General features: G+C 36.9%; 1 protein-coding gene across 5 annotated transcripts in view; it reads right to left on the bottom strand.

Annotated features, from left to right (window-relative positions):
- The window catches only part of LINGO2 (leucine rich repeat and Ig domain containing 2), a 472,281-nt gene that overhangs the window by 9,844 nt on the left and 441,601 nt on the right, over positions 1-20,836 (bottom strand). The window lies entirely within an intron of this gene.

A 20,836-nucleotide genomic window follows, 5' to 3' on the forward strand; every position in this document is an offset into this window, starting at 1 on the left:
TGTGACTTGAAAAACAATGCATGAGCCCACAATTTTATTAAGTTGATTTATCTCTAGGGTTGCAAAGCAAAATTCCATTACACTGTCTTTCATTAATGATTCTTGTAAGATTTTAATGTTCCAAATACTGAGAACAACTTATCACAGGGGAAGAAAGGTGAGATTGTTGTAGTACAGGAGGGAAAATCATATGACACAAAGAGCTAAAGCTGTTACTCTTGGAGAATGCAGCAGACCAAAAATCTCTTTTAAGTCAGGACTCATTACTTCAAAGTGGACCTTATGTTTCACAGTGTGTCTAGGCAGATGAATCTTAAAATTCTTTGCTACCATGAACAGAACACTGGTGGGAGAATGTGAAAGTGTTAAATAATGTACTTGCTTTTCATATCTGCTGTAGCTAATGAAGTCTGAATAAATTAATTGAAAACTAAAACAGTATGAAGGCTAACTGCATTGATTAAAAATTAGGAAGCTTTTTTCAACAACAGTATATTAAAAGTTTATCTTCCTCTTGAAAGAAACAGTCTTACTTCTAAAACTGTCTAGGCATAACAGAACAGATGATACCATTGTGGCCTGCACAGTATCTATGTAGAAAAACAGGGATGGAATTTCCTTTGTTTTAATTCTAAAGTCCAACTACTTCTCATCTTTGAAGATGTCGGTAATGGAAAGGTAGAAGAAAAAAAAAAAAAAGAAGCTGCTTTTAAAATCTGAATTGGTAGCAGAATTTTGAGGGCTAGTACATTTAAGACTATTTGAATTCCACTTCAGTAAACCAATTAGGAAGCCACAAGCAATCTGCACTCTATCTAGATCCCCATAAGAAACATTCTTGATATAGCCTGCTATAGATGGATGTTTCCTTCAAGTAAGAGAACACTTAAGTCCAGAGAGCTCTGCTGTCCTAGTAATGTGCTGACTTCCACCTTTTGTAAACAGAGGCAGATGTTAGTATCCTTAATGAGAAGTCTTGCCAGCTTCTACTCATTGGCATAATTTCATTTTTGTTAGCTTTAAAACCAAAAATTCTTATTTGTTATCTTGCCCACACATGAAAGCTAGGTGACAATGACCTTATTTCCTATAAATAGACAGATTAATGTGCCATGACCAGTTGAGAACTTTCTCTATAGCAGCTCTATGTTTGAACAGGACAAAAGTTAAGCCAAAATACTTCAGAGTTAATTCTAATGTTAACCACATACCTGTGATTAATGTCACCAAAAAGGTTTCAAACTATTTAAAATCTACTGACTTGAGTGCCTGCAGTTTTGTGTGGTTCTTTTTAATTTTTTTTTCTTTTTTTTTTCTTTTTTATTGCAGCAGCACAGATCCTGGTGATAAATCATGGTATGCAGAGGCTAAAGTGTACAGAGAATGTGCCCAGGAAAGATGAGAGACCATTTAATTAGTACTACAAGGTCTGTTGCTTCTTCATAACACAATTTAGCCAAAAGGCTCTGAATACTTACACCTGTAGTTTTAAGGAACGTTTTTTGTTAAGTACCTCTGAAAAAAGCAAAGGCATTTTACAATTGCATTTTACATTAGTCTGTCTTACCTAGAGGTGGGTAGAGTTTAAAGTTGTTTGAAAATAGCTGAAAATTGAATTAAATGGGAAAACAGGGAATTGAAACCAATGTATTTTCTTTTGTACTAAGACAAGAATCTCAAAATTATGTGAATGTAGCACGTATGGAGTGGGGAGAAAAAAAAGCAAAGCTGCAACAAATAATTTCAGTACTATTTATCTGACTAATACAAGAAAAAATTAAACCCATTCTGTGTTATTTTCTCACACCTTGTAAAGCATGTTTGCAGCAGTTATATTTGTGTCTTTCATTGAAACTCTATCAGGGAGGGAGTATATTTTCTGAGGACTGTCTCCATTCCATCACACACAAGGCCTTCACAATACAATCTTGCAGCAAGATGCTGACCTATCTGCTGCAGCTCTTTTTGACTGCAGGAGTAATCAAAGACTGGAAAGACAGGACAAGAGCTACAGCACTATATTTGGAACATTAAAAATAAGCAAAAGGAAATGAGGATAATTCTTAGACCTTGCCAGAAGGCCCTCAGTTCATATTAAGCCTTTGAATTCAGAGTGGCTATCCTAGCACAAAATTGTGGCCAGCATTTGAGGGTGGCACAAAGGAAAGAAGGGATATATTTCAACTCATTGGTCTACAGTAACTGCTCGTGTGTGAAGAAATTTAACGATAGACCTAACTGTAGTCACTTAATAGCTCAGATAAGGAAGATACCTTTGGGATAGCTGCACAAAATGACTGCACCTTGAATTAAAATAAACTTGATTATAATATATACAACTGAGAGAAGAAGAGAATAGCAACCTACCATGGAGATTTCCTGCATGCTAAAGGAATTCTTAAAATATTAGACTCACTATCAGCCTGGAGATGGATTAAGATAGGGCATTTGGAAATAAGACCTGACATGTTTGCAAGTGGACAAGACACAACCATTAATCTCTGCTTTATTCATATCCATACTCCATGAGTGTTACTCCAGATATCTACTGGTGTCAGCATGATCTGAACTAGTCTCTATTTTGAGCAAAAAAGAAACAGAAAGAGATACAATGTGGAAGACACCAAACAGATGAAATTTGGTGGTCAGATTTATTTTTTTTTCAGCTGGACTGGTTGTAATTAAGCCCTTGATTTGAACCTGGCCCATTGCAGAGCTCTTCGTGTCACAGCAGTGACAGGCAGCTTCCTATGATGCAGACTCTTCTATGCTTCACAAACTACTCATCACAAATGGAACCTATTCTTCTGAGAATTTACAGTCACCCATTTCCTTAAAATCTGTATCCATATTTGCTATGGTGTCAGAAGCAACTTTCCAAATCCTGGCTATGGAGACCTATTACCTCAATGCTTTTTTTGACTCGACATTTATACATTTATATAGAAAAGAGAGGCACTTCCTATGAAATTGCACCTCATTCAGTTAGTATCGATCTAATATAAACAATATTTGTACAAGACAGATCCTCTGCTATTTGAATTAGTAGGTACTTGGTAATTATTTTCTTTAATTAATAGCAGAAGACAACTTATTAGTTGTCTTAAACAATATGCCAAATGCATTTATTTTCCTGGTTAATCAAGAAAAAGAGATTAGAAAGCACAGCTTTCAATATTGAATTTACTCTGCTGCCCAAATGTTCTCGGACTAGTTACAAAGCTAATTGTGTAATAGTTTTCAAGTTAGTAAACATTTTTTTTTGCTTTCTAACTTTTTCATAAGAAGACAGTCTGCGTCTTTGTAACCCTGCTGCTTCCTCAAGAAACTGACATGTCACATTAACAGTGGATGATGCTGCAGTTGTCCTGATCTATGTGTGATGTCCAGAGGCTGATGCCAGTCAGCAGACACTTGAGTTGCAAAGAGAGTCCAGTACCTATTACGAGCTCATCTACAGACTTACAGTCTCTTGGAAGACCTGCAACTGTTCTTCATAGCACTGCTGTGCTTCTCTCCTCAAAGTGGGGAGTAAATCTAAACTACACCCATATCATATTTGCAGTTTTCTTCTTGGCTTAGATCTACAGACTTCAGATCAAACATGGTGATCTAGGTTATATTTTCTACCTGACTTTACAGATGTACAGTGCAAGTATAGAAGAAAAAAATGTCTTTTTCTCTTGAAATTATTTTAACTTTTATTGAAAAGTTTTTCCCATTGAATTATTTTTTACCAGTGATTTTTTTCTCAAAACATTTTCCACACTGTTATATTCCATTAAAATCATAATATTCTATCTAGAAACAGTTTCAATGAATAATTTTCAAACACTTCATGCATACTAGGACTCACAAAAATGCACATATGCTTAGATGTCCTTAAAGGAGAACACTATTTATGCCATCTGTATTAATACTCTCCAAGACTAATGTACTTGTCCTTGTCCTAAATAAATTTAATGCTAGAATAGTTTTCTATTGCCAGAGCTCTTTCAGATGGCCTAAATAAAAAAAAATAAGTTGAGTTTCTGCATGAATACATCCATCCATAATGATGTCTCCATTTTATTCCTAATTAAAAGCTCATTAATATCAAAGACAATTCTAAGAAACCCAGATGAGACCATATCATTTGGGATTTTAAGACTGAAGACACTCACACTATCAACTGAAAATCACTTATTTAAAAACTACTGTAGGTAGTTTGTGTGAAATAAAGTATAACACTACAGGAAGCATTGATATACCTCTTTATGAAGGCTGTATGTAATTTTTCATCTTTTCAGTTAGTTTCTAGCTCTGAAAAATAACTTAGGCCACAGAATAACTGGAAACATCAAAGAAGAGGGAAACTGAAAAAAGTAATTATTTATTCTCAAAAGCACTGCACATTTTCAGCATTATTGGTGTATAGGAGTAGGAAGGGGTATGCAAGAAAAAGGGTACATGAATAGAAAGGAAAGTATTGGAGCTGTCAGATCTTCCAGCATCTCCTCCAGAAGAGATCTTTACATCTGTGTAATTTTCAAGATAAGGCACTATGTAAGTGCAAAATCTCCGTAGTGGTTAAGGAAAAACAAAAGAGACATTTATTTACCTTGTATGATGAGGGGAATATTGTGCTCTTTGAATCTGGAGGTGAAAGGATATCCACCAAACAAAGGATGCTGACGATTTCCCTTTGTTCTGAAATATATAATATGACTTTCTCTAAACTCCTTGCCAGTAAGTTATAATTTGCTTAATTAAAAAAATTCACAGAAGTCCTAAGCTTTATTACTTATCACAATGACAAACATTGCTAAAATTATTTAGAATTCAAGAACAATCGTAAGAACAGTGTTTATTTGAATGTACAGGTACAAGGGTGATAATAATTAGAGAGAAAATGAGATATTTTTTCAGACTGTTCCTGAACAAGGGCTATGATCATCACTATGATAATTTTTTAAATCATAGAATCATAGAATCTCTCAAGTTGAACAAAACTCAAGTTGAAGGATCATTGGGTCCAACATTTTTTTCCTCACAGAACCACCTACAAGTAAATCACAAGAGTAAGAGCATCATCCTGATACTTGTTGAACTCTAACAGGACTGGTTCCATGTGCACTTCCCTGGGGAGCCTGTTCCAGTGATTGGCTGTCTTCGCAGTGGGTCACTATTTCCTAATCTGCAATCTGAACTTCCCCTCATACAGCTTCAATCAATTTTCTTGTGATCACTGATCACCAAAGAGAGAAGATGACCACCTTCCCCTCTGCTTCCTCCCATGAGGAAGGTGTAGACTATAATGGGGTCACTCCTCAGTCTCTTCCCCAAGCTGAACAAGACAGGTGACCCCAGCCATTCCTCCTAAGTTTTAACCCTTGAGACCTTTCACCATCTCAATCCCCCTGCTCTGGACACACTCTAATAGTTTGTTGTCCTCCTTATACCGTAGCACCCATTTCTGCCCCAGCACTGGAGGTGAGGCTGCCCCAGCTCAGAGCAGAGCAGGACAATCCCCTCCCTTGCCCGGCTGTGATGCTGTGCCTGATGCTCCCCAGGACACTCTTGGCCCTCCTGGCTGCCAGGGCACTGCTGGCTCATGTTCACCTTGTCATCAACCCAGATACTCAGATCTCTTTTTGCGGGGCTGTTCTCCATCCTCTTCTCCTCCAGTTTAAATGTATAATCAGGATTACCCTGTCCAAGGTGGAGATCCTGGCACTTGCTCTAAGTTTCTCATGGTTAGTAATGGCCCATATCTCTAGTCTATCAGATTTCTTTCTAATGCCTCTCTACCCTTGAGGGAGTCCACAGCTCTTCCTAGCTTAGCGCCACTGGCAAACTCATTTAAGGTACATTTGATTCTTGCATCCAGAGATTTTATGAAAACATTAAAGAACACTGGCCCTAAAGCTGAACACAGGGAAATCCCACACATATAGCCACTATAAGTCTTTAAACCCAACCTACCACCCAGTTTCTTACCCAAAATATTATGGACTTGTCCATAGTGGGATGGACATTTTGTCCACAATGATACTATGCGAGAGAGTGTCAAAAGGTTTGCTAAAATTAAAAAATCCCATATAAGCTACTACTTCATTCATGGGCACTAAGACCCAGCTCAGTGAATGTAGCAATGAGATTGAAACGAAAACCTTTTTCCTATGGGATATTTATTGAAGTTACTTTGTCTTCAGGAATAATTAACTGGAAAATCAGCTACAGGCCAAGTCGCACACTTAATATCTGATGATCCTTTTCAACTGGGAGGTCTAGGTAGTAAAAATACATTTATTTCTCTAGAAGTTTCTTTGCATAACTTTACTTTGTGAGCCTCAAGTTAATGGATCAAAATTTAACTCCAAACAGTCGCAAAAGAAAATTTTATCCTTGAAATGACACACTGCGATGGAGATTTCTACTGCTCAACAGACTGAAATCCATTGATCAGTAGTGTAGAGAAATTTTCCTGCATGCTGCCATAAATCTCACCAGGATTAACAATAGCTAACTTTCCATATGGCATGAAATTGCCATATGTGCAACTGTTTTAGGTTCAGGAGCTGGTGAGTGGGATGACAACACAGAAAGACAATAAGACCTGCAAAACCAACAGTTTTCACTCATGTAAGTCTATGAGAAATGGTTATCTGTGCTAGCATTTTTTTGTCATACCCCACACCATTATTCATGGTCTCTAACTGTACACAAGTTGTAAGGAGAAGCCATAAACCTCAGAGGAATGTTTTAACTGGCCAAACTGAGTCCTCAAAAACCTCTTAAGATTCATTAATTTCTACTAGTGTTCAGGGCCTCACACAAGGCCATTTAAGATATACTCAGGCTGCTACTCAGTCTTGCATGTCAGTCCAATTTGGATTTTGTGTTTCAGAGTACAGAAGAGTGATACTCAAAAAGGAACAACTGGCCTGCACTGATCTTGTTTTTTTCTTGGGCACCATATTATAATTCAACATCTTTTATGTAATTCACAGCCAGAACACCTTCTATAAAGCAATAATCTTTGTTCTTGTTCATAATAGAAATACAAATCCAGCTCCCTTTCTTCCCCAAGCTAATTTTTTCCAAAGCTTTCTATGCTTTTCCATTTGCTTTCCTGATTTCACATACAAATGGTTCAAAAACATTGTAATAATATGGCTCAGCAATTCCACTAGTTTTATAAATGAAAGCTGGAGAAGAAAAGAATGCAGCAATGACCAATCCTCTGTATTCTACTGAAGCAGCTGCAATGGGTATAAGATTGATAAAAGTTAAAATTAATATATTTTTAGGGTTTATTTGGAAAGGGGAAAGAGCAATAACTGTAGGTTACCTTACTCCATATAATTATAAATACACAGAACTGAGTCATAAATTTAAAGGAAATCAATATCTTGCCCTACCAGATAATATAAAGCTGTGAAAAGTGTTCAGTGTTTCCATAATATTGTCTTTTCTGGTTAAGCAAAACATAAAAATTATTTGCTGTTTTCCTCCTTTCCTGAGGTTATCATAACTGCATGATTATAAGTAGTTATATGCCATAATTGGATGAGTACTAGACTGAAACAACAATCACCCAAAACTCCATTTTCAGTCTCCTTCAAAAGAGAAAGAACACAATCTGTGGCAGTTATTAAAGGAGCACTTTATTAGTGAATGTTAAAAGAATAACCAATTCATTAACATCATCATAAATTCTTCTTCCCCATGTGAAACTGTCTGAGCTCAGCTCAGGAATTTTAGACCCTTCTTTTTTTGTTACTTTATGCCCTTATGCTGTGACAGAAGAACTGAATAGTTCAGCTTTAGACTGAGGACAGAGCAGATTTGCTGAAAGGACATCCCCCACCTCTTATTTACACTTGTGGTCAGATTTGTTATTTCATGCATCTCTTTTATTTTTTTCTCTTAAGATGTAAGTATCTGACTTAGCATTATTTATATCATCATGATTTTACTTTGGTTGCTTTCACTGCTGAACCCACACTTGTCAAATCAAGATTTCCTAGATTATACCAATAAATGTCTAGTTTAGTTTAGAGTGTAAGGATGTATATCTCTAGTATCTTGTTTTATTTGAGAAAGAGCCTGGCCAAAGAGCTGGTCGAAGTCTAATGTCTCAAAAAAATACTTCAACTGAACAGAGAGAATCATCCTTGTCCTTGGTGCAAATGTGCATTCTTTGTGTCTCTTCTGTTCCAGAGAGAGCTCAGAGTGACAAGTTTGGGTTGAGGTGCATGAAGGTGTGTGTGACTTCAGTGCTGCAAAATGTGAACCTGTGCCTTGTACCCACAGCCCTGAGACTCCTGTGCCACTTGCAGGTGGGCATCTGAAACTAATTGTGCATGTGGAACCACTTCTGTTGTGCTCATTTCTGAGTGGGCTCTTTGTCAGATGTCATTACCACTGCTGAATAGAGGCACAGCTTCCTAAAATGACACTGTGGTTTTTGAAGACAGTTGAGGGGTCTTGCAGACTGGTTTCACTTCCAACTAAATCTTCTGCTTGGTAAGAAGATGAAACGGAGCTTGTTCCACTTAAGTCAAAGCAGCTTGCCAGTGATATTACTGGAAGCAGCAATGCTGTGTATCAAATTTCAATTAATTTCCTCAAGCAAGGCATTTTGCCAATGTCTGTGTACTTGTGAACAAAATGTATGATTAGACTCATACTAAATAGTAGCAATACTTTACTCACTGTCAAGATTTCCCTAAGCTTATGAGTTTTACATCAGCTTTGATGCATCTGGTATAGTCTCTTGCAGCCAGACAGGACTTATTCAGTAGTTTCAGGTACAAAAAAACCCATTTTATTTATTTTTTTTTTAAGATTACCAGCAGTGAGTGTTTCAGATTAGAACCCTGGATTTTCCTTCCTTCTTTACTATATAAACAGAGTTCAAATAAAAAGCCTTTTCACTTGCACTCAGTTGTACTAGTGTACTCTCAAAGGAAGCAATATCACACAATACATAAGGAATATGAAACATTTAATGTGACAGGATGACTCATATACATGAAGTCAGTCAGGTTAAGGATAAGTGTTCGCTCAATAGATTGTGTTACTTTTTCCATTTCTGTCACTCTACCATTCCCAGAAGTGCCTGGGGATTTTAATTTTTGCCCCATCATAAAAAAATCTTTATTTTTAATCGGGCCATTTAAGCATAATTCTTTCTGCTCAAAGGAAAAAAATAAATTAGAAAATGTTATGAAATCCCATTTTTAATCAGCCACTATCATATAAAGCATACACTTCAGAGGTAGAAACAGAAAAAAAAAAGCACACTTGTCTAAGTACATAGATACACTATAGTGCACTGATAATGACAATTCTGATAAATTTCGATCATTCAGATTTTTACCTAGGCTTCTGGAATCTAGTCAGAGAAACCAAGCCCTCCTTTATAGATATAAGTTCAAAATGTTTTGTTCAGGAACTCTATGCTCTAAAATACAGAAACAAAGACAAACAAACACGTTTTAAATTATTAAAGAAAAAAAAGTAATATAATTTTTATAAAATTTTGAGAATAATGAATGTTAAATTTGTGATTTTCACTCCTATTACTGAGACCTGAATATCTGCCATTTCTTATGCAGGACAGTTTGGGACATGTTGGTAACTGATAATGGGATATGGTGGAGAGTAAATAGAAAATTGTTTTGCTGTCTGTACAAGTATAAAATGAAAGATTTTCTGCAGAAAACTGACAGATGACAATGACACAGGCTAAATCTCAGTGCCGTGATTCACAACTTCTCTGCCTGAATTCCATTTTTGGTGTTTAGGGGGTTCCGACAATCACCTGGTTAAGGAAGCTGCATGCTTAATTATTGTCCAATAACTGACAGAGTTAACTGCAGAGTTTATAATGGACATTATAACTGTGTTTTTTTGAGTCAATGATTCAGTGCCTCCTTCTGCATTCTGATTGAAGGTCTTCATGAACTGAGTGCTCCCAAAAAGACTTAAGAAAAGTAGTATATAAAATCAAGAATTGGTAGACAGTTAGCCGCTCTGTGGCACTTTTAATTAAAATAAAATTAAATAAAAATAAATATAATACTCTTACAGAGAGAAGATCAATTAACTCCAGGTTACACAGACTATACAGCATTTCAAATAATAATTATAAAAGAATGTATATGTGAGCTGTGAAGCCTTTGACTAGTGTAGCTGAGTAAATAACTTCCTATTGTACTCCAGACATGCTTGGTGCTGGATATCTAGGCAATTCCTATGTGAATTAGGTCATGTTCTGTAATAACTTTTGTATAAAATAATGAACTAGGATTTTGAGCAATGATGCAGAACACCTTTACCAGTTAGTGTTGATTAAATTTTCAGAACTAAAGCTCTATATTTATTTCATTTACAAAAAAATTTAAGCCATATATTTAAGCAAATAGTGTTCTTGACTGCTACTGTGAGAACAGATTTTTGCAGAATCACAGAGTCATTTGGAAGGAAGCTGACCTATTTTCATATGGATTATTTTAGTGCATATATATTTATAACTTTTGAGTAACTCACTGATAATTTGGAAACTAAAATGACCCATTTGTTAAACATTATTTCAGTTTTTGTTTAAGGAAAAGTAGATTAAGTATGTCATTCTTAAGTGATTTTAAGTCCAGTCTTCCACCCAAATGTGACAAAGGCTTGGAAGAGTCTGCACACAAAGATGCATTATCAATTGAAGCTCAGTTTTGTTCTGAAAAGGTAACATCTTGACAGCTGAGATTTTACAACAGACTATTTAGTGATTTTCTCTATCTACCACCACTGAAATGCAAAATAAACTTGTGAAATCTACCAGATTCTGGGACTCCTTCTATTTCAAAGATGCCCTATACAAAGCCAGCCAGATAATAAAGGTCACTTTCATCCTTAATGAAATAAAAATTTTAGATGACTAGTATAACATCTGAGCCAGAATCATGAGAACATAATGTCAAAATGAGTACTGGCAACAATAGTTTCTTCTGCAGAACTTTGACTCAAATTATTGTGGATTAAAACTTATCATTAATGAAGAAAATGTGTTATGTCTATCTAAAGAGCAGTAAGCATAGTTGGTTCTTCCATACCAGAATCTGTATTCCCTTTTCAACACATACATTTTAAATGAGTGTCGCTTGGCTGCCAGTTTTGTTCACAATCAGGAAACTAAATGCCTGACTCAGTTAAGACAGTTGATCAATATTTGCCTTGCTGTTTTTGAGAAAAGAATTTATGCTGGTAAATTTTCATTATTGCTGTTGATTGGTATATATTTTCTGTCAGCAAAAATGGGTGGTTCTTTCTTTTTATAACAATGTTGCACCTACCTTTGCTGGTACTGACTGATACACATGGGTACATTTTCCTTTAAGAAATATTCATTCTATCTAATTTATCTTATTTTATGCATGATCATTACTTCCAAGTACTAATGTATTTGATATAACTGGCTGTAAAAATCTCACAAACAAGTATATAAGAGATTAAGTTGGCATCAGGCAGATGTTTAGAAAGTGGAACTTGGAGTTTGGAACTTGGAACTTTACTGATTTCTGAACTATCAGCTGCATAAAATAGGATTTTAGGTAGTTGCAGAGTGTTGCTATCTGCTTAGCACACAAATAAGTGTATCGTCAGGACTCAGTGATCAGAACTTCTCACTGTAAGGGAAAAGAAACAGACCAAACCTTCCAATTTACTCACAAATATAAAGAGAAGAAAATAAGGGGCAAATGCTGTTTGTTTCCCTCTGCCTCCTTTGGGACTGAAAGGCTGTGTTCTGTTTGAGCATTTATCCTTCTTTTTAATACATCCTGCCATATGGAGGAAACAAAAGAGAATGAATCACTGACTTCACATGGGGTAGGATGAAGGCAGAAGGCACAGAGGAGAGAGGAATGGCATTCTGAATGCAGGCCAGAAATCCTTCCAAACGGTTCCAAACAGCAGTTTGGCTAATGGGTGTGACTTGGAATGGCTATGCATCCTTAAAAAAGCACATGGGAGGTGGATGCAGAGTAGATTAGGCATATCAGTCTCTGATCCACTTTCTAATGCCTGTCTAGCAAGCATTTCCTCTTCATCTCTTCACACAATCTGGTGGGGCTGGTGGGAGGACCTTCTGGTTGAGAACTTCTGCTTTATGGACAGCTTTCCCAAATGTCTTCTCAAATGACCCATCATTTCAAGCAAGAGTTTTTCCTTCCTTTTAATTGCTCTCCCTTTTAATGACTCTTTGTATTATTAATTTTTTTAGCGATGCAAATGTGTTTTTTTTTTTTTTTTTTTTTTTTGTTTGTTTGTTTGTTTGTTTGTTTGTTTGGTTTTTTTTTTCAGTTATGGAGATAAATCACAATACCACCTGACAAAACAAACTCAAACAACAAAGTTGGTCTACATGACGTTTCAGGCTTGCTCAAACTCTATCTGACTAAATGGCTTTTAGCACTTAGAATTTAAGGACCAAGTCCAGCCTGGCACATCCGTTGTATGTACACAGCAGCATCTTGTAAAACCCATCACTATCATATCTCAAACTCAACAGGAGCCGTGAAACTATCCCAATATCTTGGGAAGGAAAAGTTAACTTTATTCTTCCTGTTCATTACTTAAAAAGCCCTTTATATGTGAAAAATATTGGAACTAATATAAACAGAAAATGTATTTTTTCTTAATAAATAACAAGCCTTTATTTCAAAACTCATAGCACAAACAGCTGGAGCTTATATAATTGTTCCAGAAACCCTCAACCTATTTTGAGATATACATTTCAAATTCACAGTCTCAAAACTGGGTAAGTGGGTTAACACTGAGGTTGCTATTACAATAATGTACAAACCTAAGTGGAAATTGGCAAAAGTGAGCTAGACACAGTTCAAATAAAACTATTTCTAGGGAAAAAACTATTTCTAAGTTTATTGGATTTTTTTTTTTTTTTTTGAGGAGTTTTAGGTAATCCTTCTTTGAAGAAAAGGAAATTTTGAAGTTTTAGTTCACAAATATTTTAGATATGGCCAGTGTCCTGCCATGCCACCTGGGGCTAGCTGGATGTTCAGTCAGAACATTTGCCATGCATTCAGAAACAGTTTTTAGATGGGTATAAGTATGTGCACTTGCTAGTTTGAGGTATAATGCATGAAATGGACTTGTCATCAATAACAGAGACCCAAAAATCCAATCTACCACCTTAATTTGACTTTGTTCCTATGTTTGATTCATAGTTTTTCCAGTTAGGAAATGATTACTTTGCTACTTTTTCTCACATTTTTAATTACTCTTTCAGAATACGAAGTATAAAGTCACTTCATCACACAATATGAAGCATGGCAGTCAGTTCTTAACAGAGACAATTTTAATTAAGACAGCATTGGAGGTCAGCCCGTCACATTTTCATTCCATTGGCTTTTCCATCATTCCACTCCTCTGAAGGGTAATATTGGTACATAGTCTATAAACTTTTCCTTCTATCATATTCTACTTGAATCATACCATAAATATACCAACAGGAGTATCTGTTCCCTGCCAGAAATTCCAGAAGAAATGCAAAAAGATCTCTTACACATTTCAGTAACTACTATATGAAAAATTATCTGGAAATATACACCTTTATTTGGATGAAGTTATACTTGTCATTTAAGAAAATGCTGAATACATCATTCTCAATTCTGCTTCAGATCCTATTTCTCTAAACACATGCTATAGTACTTGAAATATATTTATCATTAAATTGGCAAGACACTGATAAATAGGATTTTCCATACCTATATTCAGCCTCGTTCTTGAGACTTCAAAATCTCTTTATACCCCTGGTGAAACTGGAATGTTTTAAGGCAAATTAAAACTAAAAGAAGAGCATGAAGAAAGCGAGTAAAATTAAAATATGAAGAATAGAGAAATCTCAAAACAACCATGTTATTAGGCTTTTTTTCTCTAGTTCAAGTCCAGGAAATTAAATGTCTAATGCAAAGAAGCCAGTTGCTATTTGGTAATGATGGCTAGAGTAGTTTTTGACTCTCAGACAGTGCAGTAAAACCAGAATCAAGTCACATTGAGAATGATGTGACTTTAGCAAGAGGTAGATATTTCTGGTATATGAACCAGGACCCCTGCCAAGAACTGAAGACATTTCCTTTTCTAAAACTTTTTAATATCTTAATAAATATAAAAATCCTTAAAGTAATATTCACAAGTATTCATACTTTTTATGAACTATGTGCTTGTGTATAGTAGTACATGGAAGCTTTTTCATATTTAAAATCAAAAAGTAAGATAGAAGCAAAGTGATGTTAACAGAATGTGTAATGCAGAAGTGTATTCACTGCAATTTGAAAAAAATGCCAAGTTTTACAACAGTTCTGAATGAAGGCAAACTAAGAAATGAGAAGAGAGAATTTTAAAAATCTCTTTTCTAAATATTTTCTCACAGGTCTTCTCTCAAAGCACCTTGTGGGAAAGACAAGGAATAAAGAGCCATCGTTCAGGAGACAGGGTAGATACAATATTTCAATAGTAGGACTTTGAAGAATGCTTCTTAAGTTTCAATCATTGGTTAACTTATGATATGTGGAGCCCTTCATCAGCCTGTACACAGTAAAACTGGTTTGGGACAATAACTCCCAAAGGAAGTAAAGACTGAGGTTTAAAAGTAGGAAGCTCAATGACACGAAGTTGTGTGGGAGTATTGATCTGCTGGAGGGCAAGAAGGCTTTGCAAAGAGATCTGGACAGTCTGAATCAATGGGCTGAGGCCAGATGTAGGAGGTTCAACAAAGCCCAGAAGTAAGTCCTGCCCTTGGGTAACAGCAACCCCGTGCAGAGATACAGACTGGGACAGAGTGTCTGGAAAGATGCACAGCAGGAAAGAAAAGGTCCTGGGGGTGCTGGTCAACATGCAGCTGACCATGAGCTAGCCCTGTGCCCAGGTGGCCAAGAGGGCCAATGGCACCCTGGCCTGTAGCAGCAATGGTGTGGCCAGCAGGAGCAGGGCAGGGATTGTCCCTCTGTGCTGGGCACTGGTGAGGTCACACCTCAAGTGCTGTGTCCAGTTCTGGGCCCCTCACTACAAGAAGGAAATTGAGAGGCTGGAGCATATCCAGAGAAGGGTGAAGAAGCTGATGTAAAGTCTAGAGGTAAGTCCTAGAACTAGCAGCTGAGGGAACTGGGAGTGTTCAGACTGGAGAAAAGGAGGCTCACGGGTTTCTACAACTTTCTACAACTGCCTGAAAAGAGATTGTAGGAGGTGGAGTTGGCTTCTTGATACCATGTATCTGGTAACAAAACAAGAGGAAATGGCCTCAAGCTGGGTCAGGGGCAGTTCAGGTTGACATCAGGAAGCATTTTTTCACTGAAGGAGTGATAAAGCGTTGGAATAGACTGTGCAGAAAAGTAGTGGAGCTACCATCCCTGGGAGTGTTCAAGAAATGACTGGGTGTCACACTTAGTGTCATGGTTTAATTGGCATGGTGATGTGTGATCAAAGGTTGGACCCGATGACCCTGGAGGTCTTTTCCAAACTTAATTATTCTATAATCATAAATATCAATCACAGATATTCAAGGGACATGTGGAAATTTTAGATCAAAACTAGGAGAAAGAAAGCTGTCCCTTACACAGAACAGGCAGATCTCTACAGAGATGTATAACCAGATACCATGATACTGAAATACCACAAAAGGAAATAATGGGCTTATGAGGACTATCAAAAGTCAACCATCTTGAAACCTGTCAAAGGCACGTCTGCTCAGTGTCATCTGTTTGAAAGTAGAGAATAATTACAACTTATTCAGTCTATCATTAATATACATATGCTAAATAATAGAATTCAGAAGGTCTGTTTTATGTCATCTGCTGTGGTCCAACAAGGAAAATCCCAGCTTCATTGTCATCTCTGGAAATGGATGTTGGAACAATGCTTACTACCAGCTATGAATTTTGTCATATCTAGCTTTTATACAAAATGAAATTATGGGAAGATAATTTCTGTAGATTATCTCTCTTTTGGTAAAGTTATTTGTCTGGGAAAAGGATGGCCTCAAACTTCTCTAGCAACTTGTTAATGACTGTGTATCCTTACTGAATGTGGCATAAGAGCAAATCCCTAAATCATTGGATTTCTCTACCTGCTGGGAAAGATTGCTTGAAATTCATTGCATAGGATCTCAGTGAGCCATAATTAAGTCCTGTTCCAGATGTATGCAGTCAGATTTTTTTTGATTTAAATGCATGTCAGTTGTGTTTTTATCTACTACATAAAGCCATTCACGTTAGAGCTCTTGGCTGAAGGGACCGATTTCCCTTCAACTGGATCATAAGCGTTTCACCTGCTGGGCTACCTATTCTGTTGTCCCTTTATTATCTTGATGCTGTCTTGGCAAAGCTTGAGGAGTCTTTGCCAAACTGGCTATAAAATGCTTCTCCATGCTGGCAGCAGCAATGGCTGCTGGTGTCTGTGAAGCTTATTTCAACCTGATGTAGCCCCAGTGCAGAGCAGCAGCTCAGCACAGAGAGCCATGTTTTGTTCTTGGTGAACTCCTCTAACCTTCAGATGCTTTTAGATTTTTTTCTGGTTTCTTCAGGAGGTGTCCAAGACTCTAGAAAATTACAGGTCACACACGTTAATCACAGGTACACTTCTGATGTTGCTGCCACCAGCAAACGAGACATAATACTGGGCTAGATAGATCCTGCCTAACCTGATGTGGCTGCTTTTATCAGCTGCACTACAAGGTGACCTTGTACACTCGGTGTGTGCTGGTTTAAATTTCACTGAGAGGTGGACCTGTGGCTTTATAAGAAAAGCATTTTACATGCACAGATTCCTCAAGTGTCATTTAAGTGCCTCACTTTCATAAGAATTATTGATTTAGTGGGAATTACTTAGTCCCAGAAGAAATAAAAATGAGGCAATGTATAATATCTATATGACAAAAGAAAACCTCTATATGCATTACATTTAAAATGATTAGCTTTAAAAAACCCACCATCATGAAAAGCACTCCCCTGCTTTAATGGCAAAATATGATAAAGCTGATATGTGGAATTTGTGATTTTATGTAACCTCCTGCTTTGTTCTGAAAACCCTGACTACAGCAGTCGTGCAATAAGCACCAACCCTCTTTCTTCTGAAAGTCTGTCACTTAGAACACAAGCATTTTTTTTTACCCCCCTGCTTCACTGAGTGCAGAAAAAAACACAGAGGAAGAACTGTGGTGTAAAAAGCTTTGAGACAACACAGAATCAGAGAGGCACTGAGAGCTTATTCTGAAAAACCTTGACAGAGGTTTCTCTCTATCAATAAGACAGAGAAATTCTGTTTACCAAAGCCACTAGGTGTCCCTGCTAATCTGCAGCAGCAGCAGCAGCAGCAGCAGGAGCAGCAGTATCAAGTCCTGCTGGAAGGTACAAACACACTTCATAAACCTGTCCAAAAAAAAAACAAAAAACGCACTGCCAACTCAGGCAGCATCATCTGCCCAGCTGTGCATCACCTCATCGTATTGTCCATTACTTTTACCTTGCAGACTTTCAGGAATGCAATACTTGCAGGCAAGGTCAGTCAGTACTAGTCAACTGCACTGTTTCCTGTTCATTAAATAAACCAGGTATGTCCTTGGCAAATGTATTTTGAGACTGGAAGCTTTCTGAGACCACACAATTCTCAATCAAAAGCCAGGAAGTTTTCTGTGGTATCCGTTGCATTGGGTTCATCAAAATGAATAATTCAGCATTATTGAAAAGGGCACAGATGCTGTTCTTTTAGTAATGACTAAGATAAATATACATTAAGGGGCATATTTTTTTCTACTCCATTTTTACCATTTTCTTATTTGAAAGCATATGATTTGATTTAAATCTCATTTCTGGGGAGGGACAGTTTTTGCAGTATATCATGTGCAGATTTAGGGATCCTTCATGCAAGTGTGAGATATTGCAGCATGTTATTTTAAAAGAGCTTATTTCACACTCAAATAAATAAGATGCTCATTATTAACATTACTGGGTACAGTGCTCACCCTATGTTGCACTTCCAAACTTAATTATTCTCTGATTCTATGCTTTTGCTGATACTAAAACAAAAATAATACATTTTGAATGTAGCGTAATTTCATGCAGTAGCAGATAACTCTAACTTGCTTTTACAAATTAGAGCTTTACAAGTCCAAATATTTTATTCAGAGGTTGCACTTGGTCTTTTTTTTTTTTTTTGCCTTAGGAAGACATTCTTTTCTTCTCTAGGAAAGAAGAAAATAACCCACGAAAAGCCAACCATTCTTCTTGCCTGCCTCAAGCAGAAAAAACCCCCTGAACATGCTCTTTTCCTAAAATCTTCTATATTTTTTCTGATGTCCAAAATGCCTGGTCTGATGGTACCTCACTGAAATTACAATCTGACTATATCCTACTTATGTGAGTTGGGATTTCTACAAGCTGGAATGCTTCTTCTGTGATGCATCATGATCTTTTCCTAAAAGGACAGGTTATTCTTTATTTTAGAAGAATAAAAAAATTATGTTACATTGTAATAAGAATAGTTCTTCCAGAAGGATGAAGCTGTAAAAACCCCTTGTAGTATAACTGGCAGAATGATAGTGCCCACTTCACCAAAAAGAAAAAAAAAAAAGTAGTAGTCAATACTTCACTGAAAATCTTATTGCAGAACATTTTAAAATTTACATATTCTATTTTCAATGCCTATTATGTTGTTGAGATTTTTTTTTTTACTGAAAACACTTCCATGGTAGATTTTTTGTGGGTTTTTTCCTTGGTTCCACATTGTAGGGTCATTTAGTTTTAAAGCTTCAGATGTTTGATACCAGGCCTCAGAAGATATTCTGCTCATTTTTCCTCACTAGTGATGATTCTTACTTAATACTACAATTCATTACTAGAAAAGCCTTCCAATTTTCACTAGTAAAATTTCTTCACTGGCAGTTCGATGTGGAAATTCTGAAGAAATTCAGTGTCACTTTCACAAAATACGACTGACTTCTTTAAAATGTTAGAGCCCTTTAAATCTCTAAGGCAGTACAGCTTAATGCTGTGGCTATAAAAGCAAAAAACATGTTAGATTTTTACTCACTACTGTTGGTTGCCCTCTTGGCCTTCTCCAATGTATGTACAAGAGTTAAGAGGAATATAAATAAACACTTAATGAATGCTATCAGGTTTCCAATATTGACTTTATGCAACAGATGGTACTTAGGCAAAATAGGAGTACTGAAATATTTAAGAAATCGCTATCATTTATGAAAAATTTCTATCATTACATGGTTAGGTTGATGGTCATTAATTTAGAGCTGAGGCTGGTTGTATTGTTCTGCTCCTGATGGATATTTGTAACACAGCATGCAGGCGTGACACTCTTTTCTTTAAGATATTGCACACAATATGTTTATGTTAGAAGAAAACACCCTGGTGCAGCCTGCCCTGCCACTGGCCAGGGCTGTCCTCTCACTTCATTGCTGACATTCATGCACTGCTAATCCTGGACCTTTAAAAAGAGCATTTTAGCTGCAATACTATCAAATGTGAGCAAAGTTCAGGTCAGAACACTTAGTAAGAACAATATAAACCGTTAAAGAATAGGGTGAAATCTCAACAGAGGGGTGAACACTGGAGGCCTCACATGTCATCAGTGTAGCATGGTTCAACAAAACAAAATGAAGTCCTTTTGGGAATCAACTTTAACATTGCAAAGAAAACTCTTAGCCTTGACACAAAGGAATTGTTTTGTAAACATCAGGCTCAGAAGCCCTTTTTCTTTTTCCCCGTTTCCTTCCTTTTGTTTTGCCACTCCACTCAACCACAGTAAGACATGATTGACAACTTCTCAGTGATGCTGTGTTTCAAAGATCAGTCAGATTTCTAGGGTCTTCACTGGACCAGCTCTGCGGGAAGAGACCAAGGTACAGGGAAGGGCAGGCCAGTGTCTGCAGGAGGCAATCCTTCTGCAAGAATAAAGCTGTACAATAAATAGCAACAGGATGCAACAGGAGAATAAAGTAGCAAAGAACTGAGAGGAAGAGGGGAATAAAATAGAAGCAAAAACATCGTAATACAGGACAGATTACAATAATAGAAGATCAGGAGGGAAAAGAGAGCTAGAGAAAAGGATGCCTGTTCTCCTAAAATACAAAAATATAAGAAGAGAAGGAAAGGTATAAAAGATGCAAGAGACTGCATTCTAACACATTCAAGACTTCATTTATTACTGTGTTAGACAACAATAACTTGAAAATAATAACTTGATAATAATCCACAAATAAAGTAGGACTTATCACCTTAGCTAAATCAGACAAAAAAAAAAAAAAAGGAAAAAAAAATCTCTTAAAAGCAAAGTGTTTGTGATTGAGACAAAAAGATGGAGTCTCATGGCAAGGCCACTGGGATGTGCAGAAAATTTGTAAGGCTCAGACTGGGATTCAGGAAGTACAGGCACATACCTGGCCTCTGTCACTGGTGCTCAACTTGAGTCAGAGTCAGCCTCAGTTCCTGGTCTTGCAGTTGCTCTCAGTTCTTCAACACTGCTTTCCTCACCACTTTACTCATTTGTGTAATTGATCTGCAAGCCATTTGGGAACTGACAGCCTCTTGCCATAAGAGCATGAACTGCTGACAGCCTTTTAGCTCTCAGTCAAGTGTTAACTGCTGCCTCTTCACAAACCTGTAGCTCACATAAAAAGCACTTTTGATTTTCTCTCTGCTCAGCATGTTGCACCTTGCACAAGGCAATGGACTGGTACCATGGTCCTGTGTGTGTGTGTGCAATACCACCTGCACTGCTGTCACCCACTGCCTCTGTGCAAATGCTGTCCTGTGTGTTGACAGGC

Source organism: Oenanthe melanoleuca, chromosome Z, assembly GCF_029582105.1.
Source record: "Oenanthe melanoleuca isolate GR-GAL-2019-014 chromosome Z, OMel1.0, whole genome shotgun sequence".
Lineage (NCBI taxonomy): Eukaryota > Metazoa > Chordata > Aves > Passeriformes > Muscicapidae > Oenanthe > Oenanthe melanoleuca.